This window comes from Otolemur garnettii, unplaced genomic scaffold, assembly GCF_000181295.1.
Source record: "Otolemur garnettii isolate 467f Iridium unplaced genomic scaffold, OtoGar3 scaffold00141, whole genome shotgun sequence".
Taxonomy (NCBI): Eukaryota; Metazoa; Chordata; class Mammalia; order Primates; family Galagidae; genus Otolemur; species Otolemur garnettii.
Window position 1 is genome coordinate 2,695,134 of NW_003852536.1, and position 5,639 is coordinate 2,700,772.

At 44.0% G+C, this 5,639-nt stretch overlaps 1 protein-coding gene and 1 pseudogene across 1 annotated transcript in view; both read right to left on the reverse strand.

Annotated features, from left to right (window-relative positions):
• EFCAB2 (EF-hand calcium binding domain 2) overlaps window positions 1-5,639 on the reverse strand; it is an 86,976-nt gene that overhangs the window by 20,582 nt on the left and 60,755 nt on the right. The gene's annotated exons all lie outside the window — the stretch shown is intronic.
• LOC111728133 lies at window positions 3,802-4,202 on the reverse strand (annotated as a pseudogene).

Sequence of the window (5,639 nt, forward strand, 5' to 3'; positions counted from 1 at the left end):
TAAGTGAAAAGCCAGTTTGGAAGCCTCAAAGAAAAAAAAATGCTGAGGACATTTAACCAGTTACAAATAATGAGAAAGACTGATTTGAGACCTTTGGGGCTTGTGGTATGTCTGGTATGGTATGGCACTTCTCATTCAAGATCAAAATGTGTGAGGTCCATTTTACCCCCAGGGATGCTTAAAAAAAAAAAAAAGAAGAAGAAGTGTAGAAAATGATTCAGTAGCATTATGACATTGTTTTTACTGGTTACTAGGGAGTATCAATCACAGTTTGATATCATGAAGGCTTTGCAACACTATAAATTTAACATTAAATCATTGATCATTGTATAAAGATATGTAAAATTCTATTGAACATTTATTTGTTAGTTAGGGTCTTGTTCTGTCTCAGGCTGGTTTCTTCAGTTAGCTAAATGAGTAGGGATTAAATATGACCTCCAATACTAAATATGCATGTATTGAAAATTTGCATTGGCCAAGCATGGTGGCTTACGCCTGTAATCCCAAGACTCTGGAAGGCTAAGGCAGGTGGACAACTTGAACTCAGGAATTCAAGACCCACCTGAGCAAGAGAGAGACCCCATCTCTACTAAAAATAGAAAAACTAGCCAAGTATTGTGGAGGTGCCTGTAGTCCCAGCTACTAAGGAGGCTGAGGCAAGAAGGATCACTTGAGCCCAGGAGTTTGAGGTTGCTGTGAGCTATGACACCGTAGTACTCAAGCAAAAAATAAGCTACTGGACATTAAAAGCACAACAGAAATGAAAAACCTGATAAAAACATCAGAAGACAAAGTTCAAGAAATCTACCAGAGAGAACAAAAGATAGAAATGGAAAACAGAATAGTGAAAAATAAGGACATTAGAAGACTAGCCTGGAAACCCACAATGATAATAGGAATTCCAAAAGAGAGAACAAAGAAAATGAGCAGTAGTTAGAAATCATCAACAAAATAACTGTAAGAAAATTTCCTGGACAGAAAAGATGTAAGTCACCAAGGCTGGAAAGGCCCACCAGATACCTAACACATTAGATACAGATACACACAAAGGGAAATCATTGTGAAATTACAAACACTGGAGAAAAAAGACAGTAGAGTGCCATGGCATCACAGCCCACGGCAACCTTAAACTCTTGGGCTTAGCCTCCTTGCCTCAGCCTCCCAAGTAGCTGGGACTATAGGCACCCACCACGACGCCCCTCTATTTTTAGAGATGGGGTCTCACTCTTACTCAGGCTGGTCTCACCCTCCTGAACTCAGGCAGTCCACCTGCCTCTGCCTCTACAGGTATGAATGCCTTTAAAACTCTTACTGAAGACCTTTGAAAAAACCAAAACACATTGAATATAGAAAAATACATTAAATGTAGAATTCTATACCCAGACAAAGACTTTCAAACACACAAAATCTCAAAAATTATACCTCCAATTCACTCTTTTTCAAGAAGCCATCTAAGAATGTGCCAAAAATAAAAAAAAAAAAGAATGTGCCAAAATGCTATAGGAACTAGAAAGAGAAAAACTTGGGATATAGAGAAATCCAACTTAGCAGAGGGAAAACAGTTCCCCAGGAATCTCACAGTGATCCCAGCATGACAGCTGTGCACCAGACGTAGATGTCAACCATCCCATATCGAAGCTGGTTGTCTAAAGAGACAAGCATGTTGAGGACTATCATTACCATGCTCTCCCTGCCGTGGTATCATCTTTTTATCTAAGGACAAGCCTGACCCAGTTCTTATCCATCACTCCCCTCTCTTTACCAGGTGCTGATACAGTTTTTGCTCACTCACCATGCCCCTCCTCCTTGGATTTGATGAGGAACTTCATTTCATTCCTAGGTAGTTTTCTGCTTCCATCTAATCGTGAAAGCCAGGAGCAGGTCAGGATGAGCTTAGAATGAAAGATCCAGAGCAGCCAACTCCTTTTGGTCCTATTCTATTGGACACAGAACCTGGTTCACATGGCAGCTCTTCCAGGTGCCAACTATGGCAACCATGAAAATGTATCTTTTAAATTTCTAATGGCAGGAAACATAATTGAATAATGCTCCCAGCTATCATTGAGCCAAGGTCATACTTCCTGCCGTCTTCTCCTAGCCAGTAACTGCGGGTTAAATCTCAGCATAATCTGGCTGGGGAAGTGCTGGGCCTGATGAGAGAGGAAAGAGACTATACACTGAAATAGCAAAAGGAATTAGCTAGCCTGGACTAAAAGAGCTGAGAGAGTATCCCTGAGACTGGATGAGAGTGCTTGACCAAGAGGGCTGGAATACAGAACTGGATAAGCAAAAATTCATCTACTTCAGGCACTTTCTCATGACACAAAATCTAATAATGCGGCAAGGACCTTAGGCGACAGGGCCAACTCCTGCTAAGGTAACTCCTACAGACCTGGAACAAGTGATACAAGCACGGAATGAAGCAGAAGAGCTGAGCTGACAGCTGGGCGCAGCGGCTCACGCCTGTAATCCCAGTACTCTGGGAGGCCAAGGCAGGTGGATTGCTTGAGCTCACAAGTTCAACAGCAGCCTGAGCAACAGTGAGTATTAGGAATATAAAAAAATAGCTGGGCATTGTGGTGGGAACCTGTAGTCCCAGCTACTTGGGAGGCTGAGGCAAGAGAATCACTTGAGCCCGAAAGTTTGAGGTTTCTGTGAGCTATGATGCCATAGCGCTCTACCAAGGACGACAAAATGAGATTTGAGTTGACAGAAGTGGGCACTTCTAAGTCACAAAACCTACCCCTAGAGGAGCTTAGACAACACACAGTTCACTATCAGCATCAGGCAAGTGCCTGAGAGAAGGGGATCAGCATCACCAGGCTCTGTGATGGCGCCCTCTGCAGGCAGGATTAACCAGCGCACAGACCTGGGCTTGTTAAATCCATGCAAGGATTTGCAGGCCAATCCCTGCAACCCAGGTAATAAAAGCCAGACAGAGTTGTTTAACCACAGAAACTAAGAGACCTCATATAACCGCAAGTAAAGTTGAAGAGGGAGCTGCAGGGAATTATGGAAACAGTTAATAGAGAACAGCATGTTTAAGAGCAAATCAGATGGGTAGTTAACAAGGGCACTGCTTAATGTCTATGTCCTAAAAAGGGCAGGAATGGGGGAGTAGAGGCTACTAATGGTCATGCCAAAAGAAAGTCATAATCCTTACAAAGTTCCTAAGCCTGAGTCAACCATCTTACCAACATGGGTCTTATTTTCAAAGATCTTTTAGTTCTCCTAGGTAATTAGTTTAAATCCTCCCTAATTCCACTTAGGTTTGAACTTCAAAGGATATACAACGTTACCTACCGAAACAGTGTGCTGGGCTGTGCCTCAGAGAGCTCCTCCCAGGCCTGGGGCTCTCTCCCTGGAAGTGGCAGACCCCCAGGGAAACATTCCCGTGAGGAGAGTCAAGGCGTAAGGAGAGTAGAGGAACAAGCACTGGCTCCAGCCCTTTATCAGCCTACAATAGCTATGCAGGACCCACCTACCTGGTCCTGGGGCCATCTTCCACTGAAGCATCCAGGGCTGGGCCGAGACAGCCTGCCCACAGAACACAGCCTACCTCAAGGCCCTGGGTCAGCCCTAAAGCAATGAAGACAGCTGGGAGCAACTGGGTGAGGGGCCGTGTCCTGTCACTGACCAGCCAAGGTTGCATAGAAGGCCATTCACTACCCACTGGGGCTGGGTCATGGGCAGTGACAATCTGGGAAGAGAGGGGCAAGGCACTCAGTGAGATAGGGGTTTGGGGGAGGAGCCCCTCCCAAGAAGCAGAGCCCTGTCCACAAGTCATTGTGAGAGTCACTCCTAGTGCAGGTACCACACCAGTGTTTGGCCCACCCATGTCATGCTCAACACACAGAAGCCCCTGCATTCCAGCCTGTCTAGGGCTATGTGAGGAAGGTCCTTGACACAGTGCTCACAAAAGCTGTTTCCCACGATGCCTAATAATTCGGCAAGGACCTTAGGAGACAGGGCAAACCGCTGCTAGGGCAACTCTTACAGACCTGGAACAAGTGATATAAGCACTAAGTGAGCAGAAAAGCTGAGCTGATGGCTGGGCACAGTGCCCCTAGATGCTGCATCACTTCCACGTCCAAGTGCTCATTGCCTACCATGAAGGGACCCACCTCCATGAGGATCTGGGTGCTGATGAGCAGGTAGGGTGCCAGGTTTCTACCCAGTAGCACTGGACTTGGTGCTGACATCAGCCCACATGGGGACTGTGACCCACCCAACATACATTTACATGATTTTATACCTGAGACTAGTACAGAACATTTGCCAATATATGATATTTACCCTTAGATGTTTACTATCATGGAGCTGTGATTTTCTAAATGTATTAAATATTAAATGTATTGGGGCGGCACCTGTCGCTCAGTGGGTAGGTTGCTGGCCCCATATACCAAAGGTGGCAGGTTTGAACCTAGCCCCAGACAAACTGTAACAAAAAAATAGCCAGGCGTTGTGGCAGGCACCTGTAGTCCCAGCTACTGGGGAGGCTGAGGCAAGAGAATTGCCTAAGCCCAGGAGCTGGAGGTTGCTGTGAGCTGTGACACCATAGCACTCTACCGAGGACGATACAATGAGACCCTGTCTCTAAAAAAATAAAAATAAATGTATTTAAATCTGTACACATATGCATTTATATATACTTTTCCCCTCTTATTTCCTTGGGAAAATTCAAAAAGAGTAGTCATACTCAAAGCTGTTTAAGTATATTATTACAATTTAATTAGAAGTAATTGTGTTGGTATTCAAATATAGAAAAAAACTATCCCCACTGCTCCATAATTGTTCTAAATATCTGTAATTTTCACTGGTTGCATCAATGCGCCTAAGGAAAAGGATAAAAATAAAACAAAACTTTGGGACCTCAGTATCCACTATGGCTAAGTGCACACTTTGGATAACAAAGTGGGTTATTTTGGTAGAGAGCCACCTGCAGAGCAAACCCAAGTGTGTGCCAAGTGCCCACCAAGTAACAGTTGATTCCTCACAGTTATTAAATGTAATCCCCATAAAACCCTTGATATTATTATACTCCTTTTGCAGATGTAGAATCTACTAAGCTTTGAAGGATTAAGTGGCTCATGGAGGGCCCTATCATTTAAGCAGGAGCTGTAGGGTTTGAACCCAGATCTTCTGATACTAGAGGTGGCATTTGTTTTACTTTGGCATAGAAACCTATAGATTGAAAGTTGGGCAAACTTTTTCTATAAAGGGCCAAAACGCACATATTTTAAGCTCTGCAAGCCCTATGATTTCTGTTACAAGTATTAACTCTGCCCTTATGGTGAAAAAACAGTTTAACTGTGTTTCAATATAACTTCATTTACTTTTTTTTTTTTTTTTATTGTTTGGGATTCACTGAGGGTACAAAGAGTTAGGTTACACTGATTCAATACAACTTTATTTACAAACACAGGCAATGGGCTGAATTTGGCCAGGGGCCATGATTTGCTCATTTCTGATAGAAGCTAAAACATACAAATGACTAACTGACTAGGCTCTCAAGAGTCTCTTTTTCTGACCTTCAGAGGCACTTTTGCAGTTTTTGGCCGGGGCTGGGTTTGAACCCACCACCTCTGGTATACAAGGCCGGGGCTCTACTCCTTTGAGCCACAGGCGCCACCCCAGAG